The sequence below is a fragment of the Capsicum annuum genome, chromosome 6, assembly GCF_002878395.1.
Source record: "Capsicum annuum cultivar UCD-10X-F1 chromosome 6, UCD10Xv1.1, whole genome shotgun sequence".
Lineage (NCBI taxonomy): Eukaryota > Viridiplantae > Streptophyta > Magnoliopsida > Solanales > Solanaceae > Capsicum > Capsicum annuum.
Window position 1 is genome coordinate 221,138,904 of NC_061116.1, and position 22,568 is coordinate 221,161,471.

The 22,568-nt window shown below is 40.5% G+C and overlaps 1 pseudogene; it reads left to right on the top strand.

Moving 5' to 3' along the window:
• The first annotated feature begins 490 nt into the window (after positions 1–490).
• On the top strand, positions 491–2,144 carry LOC124899644 (annotated as a pseudogene).
• Positions 2,145–22,568: the final 20,424 nt, after the last annotated feature.

The following is a 22,568-nucleotide window of genomic DNA, read 5'->3' on the forward strand; positions in this document are numbered from 1 at the left end:
TCCCTAAAAATTCAGCAATAATGCTTTTAATAACATCTTCTCTAATAAATTGCTACTGCATCCTTAACTATTTCAAAATATTGAGTTTGCCCGGGAAAAAGTTTCCATACGTCACATTCAGTCCAAGAGCTGCTTTCCTTGCTATGGGAAGTTTTCCTTCGCTGTCCACAAGTCCCTAAAGTGCTGAAATCTTCCTCATTAGTACCTAAAAAGCATGCTAATCACATAGGTCAGCTCACTTAACTAAAAATAGACTAAAAGTGCAAGAATTATGTATTTTATCCTCAAAACTTAGCTAAAACATGGGTAAGTTATGGTGCTTAGACATATAAATATGCCTAACATCAGTGTGCCACAGAAGTCATGGGTGATCATTGGTCTGATGCTTCAGGCGAAACTAATTCCTAGGGTGTGACGAGCGGTGTATACAGGGCCCGGGTACATATTCACCGCGTCATACTGATCTGCGATTACTAGTGATTCCAACTTCATGTTCCCGAGTTGCAGAGAACAATTCGAACTGAGGCAATCTTTTTGGATTTGCTCCACTTTACAGCCTTGCTTCCCATTGTAATTGCCATTGTAGCAGTGTATGGCCCATCCCATAAGGGCCATGTGGACTTGACTTCATCCCCACTTTACTCCAGTATATCACTGGTATTCTTTCGTGAGTGTGGCACACACCTTTTTGTTTGGTTTGGAGCCGTTTGTTTGGGAGGGGTGTACTAAACCCACTACGTACCACACCATCGGGAGTCTTGCCTAAATGTCGAGTCTTTCTCTGCCATCAAATCAACGTCGTCTTCACCTGTAAGATAATACCAAAAACATCGACTTTACTAAACAAGCGACAAATTCCCTTTCTATCATCATTAGTCAAGCGCGCTAGCTACAATAAAAAAAGAGCGCTAAATAGAAATAGAAAGTGCTTTAAAAGGTGTCGGCTACCTTCTTACTGACAGCACAGCTACGTGCTGGCACTCAATTAGTAGCGCTGGCACATCACTCGGTTCCTTAGGTAACTTCGATTTCAAAGACTCTCTCCTTAGGCGCAAGTCTCAGCAACACAAAATGAGGGTTTCACTCGTTATAGGACTTGACCAAACATCTCATGACAATAGCTGACAACAGCCATGCAGCACCTATATGAAAGTCAGTACCATCCCGTTAAGGACAGGTTTTCTTGTTCATATGTCAAGGGCTAGTAAGGTTTTGCGCGTTGTATCAAATTAAACCACATGCTTTACCGTTTGTGCAGGCCCCCGTCAATTCTTTTAAGTTTCGGTCTTACAACCATACTCCGCAGGCGGAGTGTTTCATGCGTTAGCTGGGCCCCTGATCTGCGTAGACCAAGGGCAAACACTCATCGTTTACGACATGGACTACCAGGGTAACTAATCCTGTTCGCTCCCCATGCTTTCGCACCTCAGCATCTGTAGGGACCTAGAGAGTTGTCTTCGCTTTTGGCGTTCCTTTGTAGATCTCCAGATTTTACCCCTACACATGAAATTCCACTCTCCTCTGTCTCACTTAAGAGAATTGGTTTTGAGAGCATTCCGACAGTTTTTGGCGGCTTTCACTTTCAACCTGATTCACCGCCTACGTGCCCTTTACATCCAGTCATTTCGAAGAACACTTGCCCCCCCCATCTTACCGCAGCACTCGACAAAAGAGATTTACAAGCGGCATTACCCTTCTTCACTCATGTGATATTGCTGGATCGGGCTTTTGCCCATTGTCCAAGATTCCCCACTGCTGCCCCCGTGGGAGTTTGGGCTGTGTCTCAGTCCCAGTGTAGTTGATCATTCAAAAAGACCAGCTAAGCATCATTGGCTTGGTCAGCCTTTACCTAACTAACTACCTAATACTACGCAGGCTCATGAAACTGTGTTTTTAGCTTTCTTCAGGATTTGGCCTGAACTATTTGGCAGATTCCCACGCGTTATGCACCCGTTTGCTACTTTGTTCTCAACTCTTCTCACCTCCTGGGCGAGACAAGCTACGTTTATCTAGGAGCCTCTTTTCCTTCTGCCCAGCTCCCCAAAAATAACGTTCGACTTGTATGTGTTAAGCATATAGCTAGCGCTCCTTCTGGGCCAGGATCAAACTCTTCTTTTAACTATGATTGGGCCCTGCAGTGGTAGAACCTAGTGAACCTGGCGTACTATTTCCCAACCTTCTATGAACTTTTCTTCTCTTATGTTTTTTGCTACTTTCTTTTTGATAGTATTGGTCTCGTTTAGAGTATCAGTCTAGTCACTCAACTAATCCACTCGTGGAGTGCGTTTGGTATAATAGTAGTCTGGTAGTTGAGACTTCACCCCTTCTTCTTCAATAAAGCCGAGCCCAACTAAACTATCGATTACGCCAAACATAGATTTAGAGGCTCTTACTAGATAGGGCGGCAGAATAAAAGTCTTACTACTAGCTTTTAGTCTTAAGTAGGCATTGGCGGTCAGGAATGAATATTATACTAAACTATCCGCCATTTCATTAGGACAGCACTTGCTTAGTCTTTTTCTAGCTTGATTACGAACTATGGTTTGGAAAGGTCAGCTGAAAGATGGTATATATCAACATTCAAACTTATTCCTTTGTGGCTGGCCCTAATGATTAATGTTAGGTTCCCTCCACATACATATGAAAAGTAAGCCAACCGTACTAGCTCATCAACTCACCTTAACGCACCCTTACTATATAGGTGCAGACTTGCATATGGTATCACTTGCCTAACAGCTGCCAAAAATGGAAGCTTCAATGTTGATGGGCTTATTGTCTCTTTTGTTATCTTAAAAAAAAGGGAAAATAAGAGAGGGATCACTTCTCGGGCAGTCGCTAACCGTTGTGCCTTCCCTTCTGCTTACACCATTTCTTTGTAAATGCTCCGCTTTGCTCTTTTTCATGCTACTTTCGCGAGCAACCAGCTTCGGATTCTCTTTAAGGAACCATGTTGAGTAGGGATTTGAATAGAAACTCTATTTTGGGGCTTAATGTTGCTGGACTCTACTCCTCTCCTCGAGCTCGCTCTGCTCTATGCCTTAAGTTTCAACTCAATCACTTGAGACTTCTGGTATTATGTCCTCCACACAGGCCTTAAATGCTTCTTCTTATAATGAAGTCTAGTTATGGAATCGTAGATTAGGGCATCTTCATGTGTCAAAGATGCGAGTCTTAGTTCCTAGTTTATCTGAATCAGGTATGTCTGAGTTGCAGTCTTATGTATGTAAGAGGGCTAAGCATATTCTAAAGTAATATTCCTATAGTGAGAGTCATTGTAGTGTACTATTTGAGTTAGTTCACTCTGATGTACGGGGGCCTGGCCCTACTCTTTCTTTATTGGGTTATAATGATTTTGTGACTTTTTTGGATTCTTTCTCTAGTCTTACAACTTTTTATCAACAAATATCATTGGATGAGGTTAGTTTTATCCTTTCTTTGAGATGAATCTTCAAAAGTCTTTATGGTCTGAAGCAGTGTTAACCTAGGTTTACCTGATTAATAGGGATGCTTTCCGTGGTATTGAAAGGGACCTGTGCAAGTGTGAAATCCTAATTCTAAAAACTTTATTCTTCTATCGAATTTCTAAATTTATCGAAGTCCTGGGTAGTGAAGAAAAGTGGGATGTTATATTTCTTGGATTGGGATTCATAAATATGTTAATTGATTCTTGATCTATATCTTCCATTTTTGGGTATGTGTTATGTCTATGTAACCGGGACCTCTCATGAGAAATTAGATCCTAGAGCTGTGAGATATATCTTCACTGGTTATCTGACATAACAAAATGCTTTGATCGTATTACAAAAAGAAAGTATGTCTCTATGGATGTTACTTGATTTTCAAATCAACCAGATTTTCATGACCCAACCAAGAAAACTTTGAGTCATCAACAAGAAGAACCTGAGTCAAGTGATCAGCCGTCTTTTATGATCCCTATGTTATTTGCCCATAGAGAAAACAATGCTACTACTCCTCCAGGGGAAGATACGGTCAAGACCAACTAGTGGAAGACATACTGACCAGACGAGGTAAGAGAGGACTAGTTGTCCCTTATGTTCCTCTTGTTAACAGCGAGTATCTTTCCTTTGAATTGGGAAATGTTAATATGCCTCAAGATGAAAAGAGTGAAACTAACCCTGAAACTTCTGATCTTGATCTTACGATTGCAGTCAGGAAAGGGGAAAAAGAGCCTGTACCTAACTCCCTTTGAACTACTATATATCCTATCCAAAATTTTCATTCTCCTACAAGGCCTTTATATCCACTTGTAATTCAGTATCCATACCAAAGACTAGAAGGGAAGCCTTGTGTGCCCCTCACTAGAAGAGGGCGATGATGGAGAGATGAGTGCACTTGAGAAGAATGAGACATAGGATATTATTGATTTACCTCCTAGAAAGAAGACTGTGGGATCTAAATGTGAATGGGTATACAAAGTGAAATTCTAGCTAAGTGGGGAGATTGAGAGATATAAAGCAAGGTTAGTGGCAAGAGGATTCACACAAACCAAAGGAATAGACTATGGCGAGACCCTTTCAACAAAGGCAAAGGTCATTTCTATTAGAATCTTACTTTCCTTAGCTACATAGAGATCATGGACATTGTATCAGTTAGATGTGAAAAAATTCCTTCTTGCATGGGGACTCGCACAAGGAAGTGTATATAGAGATAACCCCCGGATATAGAATGAAAGGGGAGTCATATAAAGTATGCAAATTGAAAAAAGCCCTGTATGGATTGAAGCAATCCCCAAGGGCGTGGTTTGAGAAGTTCAATAAGGCCATAGTTTAGTTTGGCTACAAAAGGTGTACTTCTGATCACACACATTTCGTAATGTAATAAAGGGTGAGAAAGTGAGCCGGATCATAGTAAATGTTTAGAATATTGTGGTCACTGGTGATGATGTTGATGAGATTCCAAGATTGAAGGCTTACTTGAGCTGCACCTTCGACATAAACTTAGCATACTGACGGTACTTCTTGGACATAGAGGTTTTTGAAATCTATAAGAAGAAGAGACATCTCTAAAATTATGTCCTTGATTTGAAAAAAAACAGGGATGTTAGGTTGGGAGGCCGTAATTAGCCCAATAGAAGAAAAATATAAGCTTGAAGAAAAGAACCCCTTGGATGATGCAGGCATCAGAGGCTTATAGGAAAACGTCAGATATCTTACTATCACTAGACCTGATATTACCTATGCTGTGGGGTTGGTAAGCCAGTATATGGATGCTCCTTGTCAAACACACCTACATATAGTATACAGGATCCTGAGGTACCTCAAAGATTATCTTGGCAAAGGTATGATCTATACTAATCATAGCCATTGGAAGTGGAAATCTATAGTAATGCTGATTGGGGTGGGTCAGTAGAGAATAGGAGATCAACTTCAGGATGAGAAAAGATCGCTGATAAAGCATCTTGGTAAAGATAAAAGAGTTCAACACCTGACCGAAACAAAGACCGTATTGTTCCTAAACCCTCTATTCTTAGCATGGCGGATATTGAATAAAGGGACGACCGAGGGTATTTGAGGGAAGCATAAAGGAATACGCCGAAAGGTTATGTTAAAAGAGATGGCTATGAGACTAGTGAAAATAATATGTTGAAATAGTCGATTTAGTGGTATGCTTTGTTTCTCTGGGTATGAACTCCTCCCTTTAGGAAGGCCCCTGTTGTGGCAATTCAACCCAGAGGGTATAGTTACTATAAATAATAAGAAGCATAGTAAAGTCAGTGCAGAATAATGGAATCTCTTATTAGTGAAGGAAAAAAGTAAATGTAGCTTTAAAAGCAGCAAGGAGGCATTAGGGGAAACCGCCATTCAAGGTCAGAAGAATCGGAAACAGACTCAAAAATGAAACCCTTTCTCTAGAGACCTCTTGGCTTCTTTCTTTACAATCAGTCCAGGCCAGTAGCTGCTCCTGGCTTTTGAACAGCTAGATCACTAACAGATAGAGTGAAGATTCCATAAGGAGAAGAGCCAAGGCTTGTCATAGATAAGAGTTTTTTACGATAAGTTTGAGTCAACTATCTTATTAGAGAGAATTTCTTCTCTCTGGTCTTGTCTCCTCACTAAGTGGCTGCACACACCTGTCTTGGAGATAGATTCAATCATGATATGGGTATTTACTTGTTCTTTTTAGCATGTGCTAGCTAAAGGGTATCTGCGGTTGAATTCGTTGTTTTGCTGGTCAGCTGAGGAAAAGGAAAATGGTATTTGGAGGAATGGTATGATTTTCATCTTGATGAAGTGTAGAATGGGGTTTTCTTTCCATTGAGCTAGGGAGACAATCCAAATCATAGTCAGTGTCCATTATTTGATTGAGCATGATGTGGTCTGCTAGTCGCATTAAACCATCCAAAGGAGTACTGCCAGCCCCCAAAAGTCCTTTCCTTCTCGCGCGAAAGAAAAAAGATGCTTAGCTTTTTTGTCTGCCTCCTTTACCTATCTAAGATTCTGTTAACATTGTAGATGGCACTCTCTTACCTCTTTCACACTGTGGGTCTATGTCTTCATCCTGAATTCTTCATGATAGATTCCATTTTCCTCCTAAAAAGAAATTTATGTCAGTCACCTTGCAGCTAACCATCTTCGTGTCATCTTTTCTTCTTCTGATTGTCTTATCCACGATCAGCGCACGGGAAGGATCGTTGGCCGGTTGGGAAAGCTTTATTATATGGATATTCTTCTCTATATTTTTTTTTCAGCTGCTTCATTAGGATAAGGAATGGGACCCGCCGTCGCCTGAGACATACACAACACACAGTGTAAGACTTCTTCCATTGTCTAGGGTATATTCCTGCATTTCATTCAGATGGGTTGAATAATTCATGTGATTGTTTATAGTTGGCAATTGTATGCTCCTGGATTAAACATAAGAATCCAATTCTTTATTTGGATTGATTCATTCGTTAATGTCCACTTGCGATTTGACCTACGACTGATTATTTGATATATCACAGACAACTACTTGAATTTCATTAAGGGGCCCTACTCGAGTGCAGTCATTCATAGGTGCAAGGTACTTTACTTACTATTATAAGTGGATGACTATAGTAGATACATCTGGCTTTATGACTACAGTAGATACATCTAGCTTTCTTTACGTAGAGAGAAGTCCTAAGCTCTTTCGTTGTTGAATATATAGAAGGTTTAGAAAATAAGTCAAATCTCCAGATCAAGAGGTTGAGGTCTAAACTCTGACGGAGAATGCATGTCAAGGGTGTTTGATTTCATGCTCCTGAAGATAGGTGTCAAATATGAGTTGTCATGTGTTCATACTCCGCTGCAAAATGGGGTGTCCAAAAGAAAACACCGACACATAGTTGAAATGGCTTTGACTTTGATGATAAATAATGGAGTACCAAAGCATCTATGGGTTGAAGCATTCACTATTGCAGTGTATTTAATCAACAGATTGCCATTTTCTGTTATCAACATACAATCTCCCTTTTCTTCTCTTTATGGTCATGATACTTTTTAGGGGGAGATCACTACCCTTTTAAAGACATCTGACTGGGGTGGCCATCACCTTCTTATCGGCGATCACCGTCGCCAAGAATGGCATAGTCACAAAGCTTTATTATGCCATACACCCTTTCAGTAGCTATCCACACAAGCATATGATGTTTAAGTGTGAATAGAGGCTAAGAACTCAAAAATCCGAGGGGTTGACCCTTTGTAAACATCACAACCGATGACCTATAAACTTTATAATATTATAGAAACTATATGGTAATTGAAAGACTACAGAACAAAGTATGAATGGACCAGGAAGTTGCAAAGGCATTTTTGAACAACCCTGCATACAGGACGTTAGGATAACAGATAAGGAATCAGTAGCAGCCTTAAGATAGATAAAAAAGAGAAGAATTTTTGCTTTCTTATCAAGTAATGCAACAGTTGGGTCTGATTATAGGTACCATCCATTCTGAAACTTGCCAAAACCTTCATCCATCATGTATAGGTCATACCAAGGCCTGATATAAGGGTAAGCCAATAGCGAATAACCTTTTCTTCCCTGCCTCCTCGACCCTCATTCCCATCCTGCAACCAAAGTGATAGTAGCTGTAGCATCCACCGAAAATGTGTGGAAGAGGGTAAGATTTCTATGTGGATAGGACGTATCAACACCTTTTGCATCTTTTCATTTAAAAGGAAATATAGTGGAATAATATAGTGTTAGGTCCTGAGGACCAGGATGGCCGAAGATCAAAACCTAAATATGCCAGGGGTTGATCATCGAAGCCCGAGCAATAATGATTAAGGAATTTGAGCGTTGGTGTAGCTAAGAGCCACCTTCATAGTCAATTCATTAGGGTTGTCACCTTCTACCTGGAAAAGTATCTACCCTTTTATTTATCTGTTAAGCCTCACTGCTATGGGACTTCTTAAATAAAACTTCAATCGTAGTTTATCAACCACTCACAAGACCACCAAGATCTTCGACTTAGCTCCCAAAGGTAATTCACCCAGCCTTTTCCCAACCTATACAAGGAGAGCGGAAGATAACCAAAGGGAGACAGGGTCCTAACTAATTATAACACAAACTACCATTCCAGCTATCATATCAGTCGAGTCGATCCGATTCGTTCTTATCTATAGATAAGGCAAGAGAGAACTTATGACCTCGTGGATGGAGAGGGATTCGAACCCCCAATATTTCAAAAAATACTTTATTTTTTAAGACTGACTCTTTCAACCACTCAGATATCCATCCCCTTCGCACTTCACCCGCCCTATCCATCCTTAGATAGCAGGTAGGGTCTTATCAATGTGATTCTCTATGCTTGCCTGTGCCTATCATTTGATTCTATTGCCGGCCAGTTAGCAAAACTTTTTTGGTAGTATGAATCGCTATGCTTTGCCTCTTTCTATATAATAATATACATCTTGGTTGCTGCGCTCCCTGAGGGTAATAGCAAGAGAGTGAATAACGAATGATCCTCCAAACTCAAAGAATGATTGAGTACGACTCAAGAGAGTGAGTGAAAGGCGTGGCAAGAGAGTGAGTTCGACTCGCGAACAATCAGCAAGTGAAGGACCAATTCCTTTGCGCCAATACTGTTGCAAGACTGGTACTTGGCGACTCATAAGAAATATATAGACTAAGGTTGCCCATCACTCCCTCACTCTTTTTTGAAGGCCCTTTCAATTCTATTTTGAGTATGCTTTCTCCATAAGAACACTGAACGCCCATCTTCGCAGAGCACCTCTCTCCCCAGCCCATAGCATAGTATGAAATCTGGATCCTTTTATCGAGCACTATTTCTTTTAGATAGAAAGGTGTTCTGACTCTATTGGATCAATTCATAACCTAAGCCTTCTACTAGCAGACTACTATGGAGAGACTAAGCTCTATTTCAGAGATTGGACTCTCTTACTATTATTAGCTCCTACTAGTAAGAAGTTATTTCCGAGCCAGGTGCCCTGGATCCACGTGTTCCTAGCCGGTCTAAATGGATGAATGAAGAAGCTCGCCTGGGTAGAATTCAAGATCTCTTTCTCTTCCTATTCTCCAACTTCTTATTTTGGGGGTCATAGAAAGATACGAACCGCCTACTCGCCCTACCATTAGATTGTTAAAAATGAAAGTGGCTTATCCTCACTAATAAAAAACAGCAATCCCTCCCTTTCTGTTACCTGCTTTTACTCATTTCTTCGATATACCTCAATATAAGACAATAATAGGAAAGGATAAACAATCAAAACCGGGCTATCGCCCTATCTAACCAGCTTTCCCCTCTCCTCTATGAAAGTAATCATCGAAATCTATTTCAGTACCTGTGTCTGTCGCTATCTCCCTATTATTTCTCAATTGCCTATCCTTTCTAGATGAGGGGGAGTCCTTTAAAAGTAGCTTCCAACACTTAAGATTGACCTCCTCAAGTGCCAGATATGAATATTTCCTGAATTTCATACGGGACTACTTACTTACCGCTCCGTGGGGTGCACTTTTGGCTTACCAAAAAAGTGGACTAAAGGAACTGACCTAAGCACAGCTCTCTCTCTCAAATACAAATATCAAGAAAGGGATTCCTTGGATAAGTGGAAAAATGCTCCAAAAATCCTTTCATTTCTCTTTGAAGGCCTTTGTCCTACTTATAGTATCAGTCCTCCAGCCTAAACTTGTGTTTTTATTAACCAAGAACACATCACTTTGTTGGCACTCAAAAAAAAGATTATTCAATCCACTAGTGCAACTGAAGGTGCGCAGCCTCTTCTGAATCGGAACAAGAAAGATCTCATAACCACTTCTTGTGAACATCTCTCCTCAACTTAAGGCGTACCTACTCTTACTAGAAGTCTAGTCTCTCTTACTTTTAAATTTCTAACTAACTTACTTAATGGGCCAAACCGAAAGAGAGATATTCAGAAAACCTAATTTCCTACCTTAACAACCTGACTCAAAAGAGAAAAGAAGACCGAACTAAAAGAGATCTCACTTTCGACGATTGAACATCAACTTTTATATCTAGATTAGAACTGGACTTAAACATCTTTGGATCCTGCTTAGGGTCAGTTTACACTTTTGGAACGTCAACTTGCACTTCCAATATAGAATTTGACTTTTCGAAATCCTTGCTCCTGGATTATATTCACATAGGCCACTCATAAGAATAAGATTTTCAACTCCCTAAAACACGTGTAATTGAGAGAGTCATCATATTAGTGCCTTGGGGAAATGCCTACCTTCAGAAGAAGATTACTGAATGAGTTTCAAACCTGTCCTCTTCGATTTCCAAGATATTTAGAGAAAGGGGCGTTCAGCCACTTGACTCATTGGAAAGGGGACTTGTCGGCCACCGCTTGCTGACGACGGAATGCATCGTCAATTAAAGGGTCCTCGCCTTTAGACTTAGTTGGAAAGGTAGATGTTCAGCATGTCCCTTGTTTGTGAACTTATTTAGTAGGGCGTAGGTGCCATTCCTCATGTTTACCCTTGTCCCCAGACTTCACTCTTTCAATACTTGTATACTTTCTAAAGAGTCAGGCATACCCTTGTCCCTGTCTCCAAGTGTGTGATCCACCGATTCACTGAGTGAATTTTTGTTACCGCTGCGCTGGAGTCCCTATCTCTTAAAGGGTTGGTGTGGTAGACTTCCCCCTTGTTTGCCGATTGAATAAAGCTTTATATGGCTTCAAAAAAGCGAGAAAGGTCCTTTCTATCGTCATTATTCAAGAGCGCTAGCTGCAATCAAAAGAGAGCTCTAACGAGCAAGAAAAAAGATGCACTAAGAAGCAAGGGCTTTCCGCAGCTGTTGCGCCCTTTCTCTTGCTTTCAAGCCGGAGCTTGATGGGTAGTGAAGTGTTCCGCAAAGGTTAAATAAGACTTGTGTTAAGCAAGCAGAGTAGTCAAGATAAAAAGTAAGAAGCGGTTTTCATTCAATCGATGGAATCAATCGTACTTTCACTGCTGTGGACCGGCTTTCATAAAGCACCTTTGGGCAGTGCTACTATTGGGATCCAATTTCAAGATCAATTTGACAATGAAACTCTTTAAGCAATGATCTTATCTATGTCATTTCTCTTGACGCGATACAAAAGATGACTTTCGAGAGTTACTTATCCCCTTGACCTCTTCTCTTAAAAAAGACGTTGTGCGGGTAAGTCGATCAAAGTCAGAGCAGGGAGGGAATGTTTATTTATAGTTGTTGTAGTATGACTTTTCATTTCTTGTTCGATCTTTCAATACGTAGTCAGCAGCAGGTGTAGCCAGACATTGACATTGATTGAAGCAGTTCTTGGAGAGAAAGCACCAGTCAGACCTACAAGCACCGGGTAGTATGCAACGGAAGTTTTTAATCATACAATGTGTACTGTTAGTCTGACTTTTAGCGGTAGTCAGCTGTCCTCGTTCTCCTCTTTGAATTGCCCTATTGAGTAAGGGTCAGTGCTTGCAAAAATGTCGAGTTGATGGGGTCAGGTACCAGTAGTGACAATAGAAAAGGGGGGTTGGACACAAGTTGTGCGAGTGGAATGACCCAACTAGACCTAGTCAACCCGAACCATTTTGCGGTTCTAGAGGACCCTGACCAAGAAGAGGCAAAGATGCCAGATCTGGACACTGCTGAACCAGAAGAGATTTCTCAGGATGAGTATGGGTAACAAAGCCGAGGATGGTGTAGTCAAGGAGAGAACTCCCAAGGAGAGTGATTTGGCTCATAGAAGTGAGGATTTGGAAGAGAGGATCAACTACGGCAGTGACTGAGGGGGACTTGTTCTGTGATAAACAAATGACTTCAAACCTCAGGGCATCCCAAAGAGGTGAACCTGAGAAGAGCAGTAAGAGTAAGCATTCAAGTACTAGTGTTATGACCTTAAATATGGAAGATCCTCCCCTGGTTTAAATCACCCTGAATGAAGAGTGGGCGAACAAGATGCAAAACATATCATAAATGTTGAATTCTAAGAAAGAGGGAGGGCCTTCCTGCGTATGTGCCTTTATTTATATTTTTTCTATTTTAGAATTACCAATGGAGAATCTTTCTAAAAAAATCTCTTTGGCAAAATGCAATTCGTCGAGTTCAATTCAAGGTGCACCTTGCTTTTTTTTTCAGGTAGCTTTTTCTTATGCCTATTTAGCTAGTGGGACATTAGTCATAGCCCAAATTCGTCGAAGGGATAAAACCAAAATAAAGAAGAGAAATAAAGGGAAGCTTTTTATTTCTTTCAATCCAAATAAGAGAACAAAGAAAGCACTCAAAAATGAAAGTTAGATAAAGAAGTGTTAGTAAGAACTAGCACTAGACTTCTTCCCTACTTTTTTTTGACTTTTTCTCTCTTCTTTTGCTTGTGCTTCCACCCGGGATTTTCATTCTATTTTATAGAGACCCAAGGAAATTCTATATAATAATAAATGTAGAAAGATGAGGGTGAGGTACGTTCCCCGGCATACAGAAACAAAATCTAGGATGACGGCTTTCAAAAGACGAGTAAGGGACGTGGAGAGGGCGACTGAAAAGGAGGCTCGACCTACAGGGAGAAGGAGGCTCTCAAAACCAAATGAGACTAGAAAGAACATGGGAATTAGCACCATTCATATGAGTGCTTTTTTTTGTCTCTTCGACACAACAAAACAAAAGGACAACCCTCTCTATATGTCGGTCTTAGTTTAGCATCATATATCGCTCTAAAGAGTATTTTTTTGGTTGTAGTGTGGATATTGGAGCAGATCCTCTATGATGTGGGTGTGGAGGGTGGGTTGTCGCCGCCTGATAAAAGCAGAAGCGGGGGCCACTGGAGCTATCTACGTCGAGTGTTTCGATTGAAAGAGGAAGGGAGACAACTCAAATGCCAGCACAGAAATAGAAAGAGTCGTGCTTCAAAGTGGAATTATTCAAAGATCCATTGCTCAATTTTGCTGCATGCTCTGCTCCCAAAATGCAGAGAGACTTGCAAAGGCAGATCCGGGTTGGTTGGTCTAAAAAGTCATGGGAGAGGCAGGCTAAGTAAAATAATATACTAGTGCTATTTATTATAGAATATTATGAATCAAGCACGATACACTTTCTATATCTCCTCGCTCTACAAGGTAAACAGCTTAGCTTATAGCACAGCGTGTTCGCCACCACACTGGTTGGCTGGTCCATTGGCCTTACCGTAAGAAGTCCGAGAGCGATATATATATCGTGACACGCGGAGCATGGCATTATTTTGAGAAAGTCCGTATAACTTTAAAAGAATCTTTCTTTATGAATCAAGTACCATTCAAAAAAAGGGGTGCATTTCTTCTTTGAGTAAAGAAGAGAGGGGCTTTGTATAGACACTCTTGAGCCATGTTCGTCGCCCTAGGCTTACCATTATTTCATTTCATTCTATTGATTGGTTCTATCTCTAAAGAACATATACATGGAGCTATGTCAACTTACGTATGTCTTGTTAAATAAACGATCAGGTATACCATGCCACGTATCATCCACTCGGCTCAAACCGAGGAGAGATAAAGAAAAATCAAAGATATAGTGATCGTGTTGTAAGACCTTGTTCCTTTCTACTTGACATTCTTTATTTTCCTTGTTTTTTACCCCATGGAGCGGTATCTTGCTTACTTACTTAGCATTTGCACTAAGGATCTAATCAGAGTCAAACGTCGGATTTGAAAAAAAAACTTTCCCTTATTAGCCAGAGTACAAGTGTACTCTTTTTTCTTTAGTAAAGGCGGATTAAGCCAAAAAAAATTCGAACAGTCTCAATGTCCTCGTTGAGAGTCACTCTATGAGACGTCTAGTAGTCTCTGACTTGGTTTTCAAATCCCAAGTCTCTGCCCCTTCCCGGCTTGCCTCGCTCTCAGATTGGCCTTTCTACTTGACTAAGTAGTATTCCACTCGTGCAGTGGATGTATGGGATAGCCCATGGTGCGGTCATCTATGATATACTCAACTTCTTCTTTAGTAGTTTTATCTACAACATCTGGTGGTGCCCTCGTCGACACGTTCCTCTCTGGGGCGGTCTGGTCTAATCGAAGTCAACTAACTCTCATGGAATACGGGGTTCGTTTTCACCGAGCTGGTTGCTTGAGTCTATAGGCTACCTTTCCTATCCGCTTTTTTACAAGGTCAACTTTCAGACAGGGCCAAGCCTTTAGGTTGTTTAAGTAGGTTTGGGCTAAGGTCGTTGCGCTCCTATCACCTCTTGGCAAAGTAGGCTGATGGGCAAGCCCCTTTCTGTCACAATGGTGTGGGGCGTCAGAGGCTATTACCCCGTGGCCAACTCAAAGAGGCTAAAGTTCGATGCAGAGCTTCTTGGTCGTTAAGTTATAGCAGGACTGAGCAACATCCAACAGCTCCAGTCCTTATGGTTTGCACTAAAGTGGCTTAAGTAGCCCTCGAGGAGTCCGTTTATTCTCTCCGTCTGAGCTTTCAATGATATACCGACCTACGGCATCTGACTATCAAATGTCTACGAGCGTCTTCTAACATTATCAACATTTCGGTTTTTCGTAAATTGAACATAAGATAAAAGCTCTTTTCATCATCAGAAACAACCAGATTTCCGACCTCTTGCATTACCATAATGAAAAGTAAAAAGAATGAAAAAAAAAAAAGAGATTGCACTTGTGACTCGGGATGAACCTTTATCAATAAAGGAAAGGATAGCGATGGATTCCTCTAGAGAATCCAGGAAAAAGCAGATTCAATCGGACGACGAATTCTTACGTGGTCCAAGGAAATCAAAGGTCCGCTTCCATGAATTCAATCTATATTAAATCTCTTAATATCAGAATAGCTTATATAGTCATGATTCAATTCATGAATTAGCCCACTATGAGTCTACTACATTTTTTTTCATAATGTATATATATATATATATATATATATATATATATATATATATAATTAGATAATAATAATAATAATAAAGTATATCATTCGTCTCTCTCATACAAAACAGCGAAACTAAATGGTTCGAATCTAAATTGATTTAGGATATGTACACCTATTTTTCCAAGGATTGTAGTTCAATCGGTCAGAGCACCGCCCTGTCAAGACGGAAGCTGCGGGTTCGAGCCCCATCAATCTCAATGGATTCAATAAATATATCAATTCATCTCTCCATTTTTTTTTTGAAAGGGGGACAGGGAGCATAATTTCATTCCCAAAGAGGCATTTTTTTTTCATTTTTGTTTTGCATTTCTCATCAAAGGTGTCCCTTGGACCACTTGACTGGTTGGAAAGGGGATTTTTTCATTACTTTAACTACTACCGATTGATGGGAGAGAGACATATATTGTTTAGTACAATTCATTATTTATTGGCATATTCAGGATTCCAAGAGAGACTGGGTCTGGTTTTTCAACCCGATCCATGTATGTAATGGAATAGAGCACCTTATTTCTTTTTATCGGGAGCACATACACAAATGGAATTCCTTTCTTGTATGATACAAAATAAATTTCACTCAATTACATTACCCTTAGAGAATACTTTTCCAGATTCCACTTTTTCCTTTTCTGGCTCCGATTTTGTGTAACCTCAATTATGAACATTTTGAATTTGAAAAAAGAAAGATATATCTCATTCAAATTTCACACTGAGCTTTTGATATATGCGTCCCAGTACTAATCCAAGGAAGGAGGATATTCAAAAAAAATAAAACGGGAATGCCAAATTTAGGATTTTTCTAGTTAGAATGGATTGGTCATACCTATCCAATCAATAATTGTTTATGACTGACTCACTATTCACTCGGTTTTTTGGTCATAATCATTATATAGGAGAGATGGCCGAGTGATTTAAGGCGTAGCATTGGAATTTCTATGTAGGCTTTTGTTTACCGAGGGTTTGAATCCCTCTCTTTCCGAACTTTCACCCAATTCACTAATGTTAATGACCGAAATGTATCAATGGAAAGAATGATTCCAACAGTTAGACCTTTCTTTGATATATATTCTCTATTCCTAATTGCTATTTTTTGGAAAATACTGGAAAGAGTGGACAAGGAATTCAAATATCCCTACCGATGTATTTTGACATCCCACAGCTTCGGCAGATCGCTTAGCCCTATTCATCTTTGGCGCAACAACACTCAATTAGTGAGCTATTACCCACTCTGTCAAGGGTGGCTGCTTCTAAGTAAACCTCTTGGATGTCTCTGCACCCCTACCTCCTTTATCACTGAGCGGTCATTTAGGGGACTTAGCTGGTGATCCAGGCTCTTTCCCTCTCGACGATGAAGTTTATCCCCTATCATCTCACTAGCCGACCTTGACCCCCTATTATTTTGAGGTCATATCTAGTATTCATAGTATGCCTTGATTTGGTACCGCTCTCGTGGCCTACACTGAAACCGTGCTTTACCCCTAGATGTCCAGTCAACTATTGTGCCTCAATGTATTTTGGGAAGAACCAGCTAGCTCTGGGTGCGAGTGGCATTACACCCTTAACCACAACTCACCCGCTGTTCTTCAATATTAGTCGGTCGGACCTCCACTTAGTTTTACCCAAGCTTCATCCTGGTCATGGATAGATCATCCAGGTTCAGTTCCATAAGCGGTGATAATTGCCCTATGAAGACTCGCTTTCGCTATGGCTCCGGTGGGTTCCCTTCACCAATCCAATGCCTATGAGTCGCTGGCTCATTCTTCAATAAGCACGTGGTCAAAACCCGGTCTTCTCCCACTGCTTGGGAGCTTACGCTTTAATGTTCTATTTCACTCCTGGGGTTCTTTACCCTCATGGTACTACTTCGCTATCGGTAACCCAGGAGTATTTAGCCTTGCAAGGTGGTCTTTGTTGATTCACACGGGATTCCACATGCCCCATGCTACTCGGGTCAGAGCCTAAGCTAGTGATGTTTTCGGCTACTGGACTTTTTCCATGTAGGGTGCAGCATTCGGGCTGCTTCACCAAGCTACACAATGCTTGTATTTCTCTCCCACAACCCCATTTTCACGATTTGGGCAGCTCCCATTTCGCCCGCTGCTATGACGAGAATTGTTTTTTCTTTCTTTTCCTCTGGCTACTAAGATCTTTTAGTTTGCCTAGTTCTCTATTGCCTGCGCATGGATTCAGTAGTAGATCGAAAGGTTACTCTATTCGAGAATCTTCGGATCTATGCTGATTTTCAACTCCCCAAAGCATTTCGTCGATTACTACACCCTTCCTCCTCTCTGGGTGCCTAGGTAACCACCGTGTTCCTTTCCTCCTTTGAACCTTTCCGAACACTTTGTTTGAGGAAAATGCCAGGCATAGAAGACCTTCTTTAAGAGAGAAAGTAACTTTCCAAGGGTAATCCACGGCTCTCTCAACCCAAGAAAATAGGTCAAGAGGCAGATTCCATATGGTTACCACCTAAAGCGGATAGTTTTTTACAACCATTAAATCAAGGTAGAAATCTCTAGACATTCCCCCAGGCATAAAAACGGTTATTGACAAAACTTAATGATTAAGTAGGGAAAATAATAAGAATAGAAGAAGTGCCTTGCCTCCAACAATTTAGCATATGAACTCGTTGGCTAATCCCTATAGGCTAAAGGGAGACCATGATTGCACGAGCCATATGAACTAGCTCTTCCGTGTCTGCCAAACTTTACGATGGAGGGTGTTCAATTCGAGTATTGAATTTTCCCAACCCGGTGAGCACCCTTTATGTCTCTAGTAGATAGACTCAACAAGGAACCTTGCTCAGAGGAAGAAGGACATTAGTTTGAAGTATCGAGTTTCTATCCCCTCTCTAGTTTTGCTTTTACGTTATGACTATACTTTGTTGTTGTGCTGCTCCGGCTTCTTATTCTTGCTTAGAGGGGCCAGAAGGACTTCTAGTCTATTAGAATCCCCTAGAGTAGTAAAATATATCTTTAGTTCATTTCATATATAACTAGCACGAGTCAATATCTAATATCACATATACATGTCTTTCTTCCATAACGTAAACCAAGCATTCATCTTAGATTCAATCCTATTGGAGAATCAAGCGTCGAAACATCTAGAAGGTTTGGCTTATAGTTATTCAAGTACAGATACCTTCCTCTCCTAACTGACCTTTTATAAAATACAAAAAAAAATCCCTTTTTTGCAAATTCTTTTGTTCTTATATCTTTTTGTCAACACATATACGACGCTTCGTCGGTCGCCACAGCCTTTGAAGGTCATGATGGCAAACGTAAGATCGCGCATCTTCGTCCAGGTAAGAGATTCATTGCCAATGGTAAACTCAAGTTTAAGAAAGTCCGGTCTACCTGAATTTTGCTCTCAAAGAATCAATAGCTATTGTGAGCTCGCCCTTTATTATGATTATTCAATCTTACGCTTAGGCACTAAAGAGAACAGGATGTCAGTCCAAGCAAGTTACCCTGAGGGAAGCAGCACCCTACTTTGAATAACAGCAGGCATCATATCATCACTTTTATATTCTATATATATTATTATTCATATGAATGAGTCATAACACCAAGACCTTTCCCACTAGATTGGAGTAGCGAGAAGATAAGCCTACCTAGAATAGAAAAAGCAAAGTTAAAGACAGAAGAAAGGGCCCGAGTAAGAACCTGAGATCATGGAGTTGGAATAACATTCCCATTCATCAAGAACTACTCTTCCATAATGTCCTATGGGAAAGAAAAACTGTAGGACTATAGCCATCTTCAAGTCGGGAAAGGGAAGTGAAAGCCCAAAAGGTTCATCAAGCAGAGGAGATAGAAAAAGCCAAAGCATCTCCCGAAACTATCTCATTATCCAAACCATGGCGTACTATGCACGGAAAAAAGAAGGAAGAATCTCTAATTGACTCACATGAATTCCTGCCTCCGCGTTGTATATAGAATTTAAGTAACAAACGTGGGATATCCTGTTAATACATAATGCAAGGAAGGCCTATTAAAGAAGGATTGGCAACAACTGAGACTCTGTCTCTTATGAAATGAGTTGGAGAATAAGCCTAAACACTACTCAAATCTTGTCTTCAATGATGTGAACTAAGGTGCTCCAGCTGGGTTAACACCTTCCTTTTCTCGAGTTTTGACTTGCACCTATGTCCAAAGTATGACTCAATGCAAGATTGTTCGCTCAATCAAAGACCGTTCAATTCGATCTTAGCCGATCTAAGGTTTCCCCTCCCTCCGGCACCCTTTTGGTGCACTATAGGGAGAGCACACTAGGCCCGCCGTTTTCTCAATCAAAAAGAGTCGACGATTAGCCTACTGAAGGATTCCATCTATTACTTACATCATTTTTTTCTCAAGATCAGAAATTAAAAATAGAGAATTCTTGCATGAAGTCATCCATCCTTCTGATAACACATTCAATAGCATAAGGCATCGCTACCTGACTTATCAGCCAGCAAGTAAACTACCTTAATCCCCTGCCTGGCCATAGCAACTACAGTGACTCTTGGAATCATGTGCAAGGCTCCATGTCGGCCAAGCATATTAATGGAAGGCCTAACGAGTGCTATAAGTGAATGCGTGGCTTTGTCTTCTCTTATGATATTTTGAGTTCTAGTTAGAGGCATGATTTATTCTATTATATATATGATGATATCACCAAAAGGGCAGAGACTTTGACAATGGATAGTTTACCATTGCTGGTTATTCCAGGAAGAGCGTCTGTGGCTAAAAGACTTGCAGTCGATTCATCTATTCTATCAGTACTTCTCTAACAGAACATTATATTTAAGCCCAAATACTAATCCTATTGCCTTAAATCCTACTGCCCTATCACCAAGACTGGCAAGAGCAGCGGATTTAATAGCATCGGCGAGAGAGAGAATTCCTATGGAATTAGCTTTCCTGGATATTCTAGAAAAGGCTATACCAAAGAGAATACATTATTCTCCAAAAGGTTGAAGGACGAAGAAAAGCTCAAGCAAGAGATATTCATACCCACGCATAAAGAATAAGCTGTGAATGACCTCTTTTTTAGGAAGAATTTGACATTGACCAGGAATGAGAGAAGAATGAGCCTAATGACGTACCTTCAACTTGAAAGGCTAAGCCAATAAGAGAGAGTTGTCTCCTTCTATGTGAAAGAATTGGGTCTTTCCTTTTAAAGAACAATCCTTTTCCTGGATTTTTCTTGAGATACCTCAAAATAGGACAAAAAGCTTCCCAGTGATCTTGTCTTGGATTCTGCATGAATTGACTAACCACTCCAACAGCAAGGGCTAGATCTGGTCGGGTTACAGTCAGATAGATAAGATTTCCAACCAAACATCTATACCTCTCTAGATTTTCAAAGAGCAGGCCATCATTCTTACTGAATTTCAAAGTCGGATCTATAGGAGTATCCATATTGCTCCCAATAATCCAGTCTACTCTAAAAAGTCTGTAACATACTTCATTTGATAAAGTGATATTCCCACCTTTGATCTTGCTACTTCAATACCCAAAAGGTATCCAAAATTTCCAAGATCCTTGGTAGAAAAGTGTTTACCAAAATACTTTTTCAGGTCAACAATTCCTTTCCTCTCACTACCTGTAATTACAATAGCATCAACATAGGCAACAAGGATTAAAGATCCATATTGGATATAACGAACAAATACTGAATGATCAACCTCAGTTTGCTTTAGCCCATATGCAGAAAGAACTTTGACTAAATTTAGCAAACCATGCCCTCTGGATTCTGTTCTAGACTTACCAATCTTAGCTAGCTTGTTTTCCTTGCGCTAAGCCCTTCTCTTATCTACAAATTTGGCGAATAGTAAAACCATTATTCCCTCCAATCTTTATGGAATGATTTGACCCCTACTCATAGCATGCTAAGCCGTAGTATGTTTTTTAAGAAGATCCTTCCCAGTGTGCCAAGCCCCCTCCCAACGGTCTCAGGCTATGGTATGGGTTGAACTAGTCTCGTCCTCCTAACCTAAGAGTTCTGGTTATGACCAGCCAAAAATAGGTCCTCTAGATGCCTTATAACCGTCCTTTTTTCCCATTCCCGCTTATGCGTACTTCATGGCTGATAGGCCTACAGACGCTTGAGGCTCCAGAATAGCGTTGCTTTTACGTTCCCTCTCTTTTCTTAGATCAGGCTAGCACTTATGCTGCTTCAAGAAACTATATTCAATTAATTGAGTAAAGATGGAAATTGAATCAGTTGTCATCCTTCGCTCTTGTGCTAAAGGCTCTCTTACCACAGGTCGTCATTCTATCTTTTTTCAAAAGGGTAGATGCTTTTCTCCTCGATTCATTGAGATTTCAAGTTGACATCTCAAACATAATCCTGTTGTTGGTAATGGCCTTGGAGAATCACTTGCCACGCTTTATGGGCTTGACTCTTGTAGGATGGGATGTGCTCAGCTGCCTCCAACTCTTTCTGTGGGTCAGACAACTTCCTTAAGTTAGCAGAAATCATATTGATCTCTACTGCTCCCGCAAACGATGATGTCTCGATTCCCATTGGTTGGTCTGCTATCTGAAACAAATCTTTGTCCAAGTAATCTTGAATCAGATTCCTTCAATTTACACAATTAGTTGTAAAGTGAGTCCATTTCTCGTGCCATTTACAATAACGTTTTCCTTTTTTTTCTTCTTTTATAGGTATCTTATGTCCAGGCAGACAGGTCAAAAGCTATTGATAACCCGATGGCTACTTCAGAGCTTCAGATGCCAACTAGTCGGCCGCAATCTTACCTTCTCTCTTCTCTATGAGTATTCTTACAAAATCACTTCCAATCCCTTTGAACAAGATTCCTGCAAGCTTGGATCAGTTGTGTTAGAGGGTGACTAGAGGAAATTAAATGAATCATAGCATGCAAACAATATTCCAAATCTGTTTCAAGAATGACCTACTTGTAACACAAATCCCATGCCAACATATGGCCACGGTAGATGGCCCAGAATTCAGCCACATTCTTGGTTGTACAATCTAAATTCTCAAAGAAAGCAGACACCCATCCACACTTATTTTAACAAAAAAGATAGTAAGGGGAAACTTTCTAACAAAAATATATGTATATTCTCGCTCATCCATGGGTTTTTCCTAAGCCAAAACCTACTCCTAAGAAGTTGCTGGATCAAAGTAGTACATTATACATCTACCCACCACTAGCAGAGGTGGTTTGATTCCCCTTATACGTGATGTAATGAAAAAGACTGATTCAACGACATATGCCTACATGTTGAGAGTG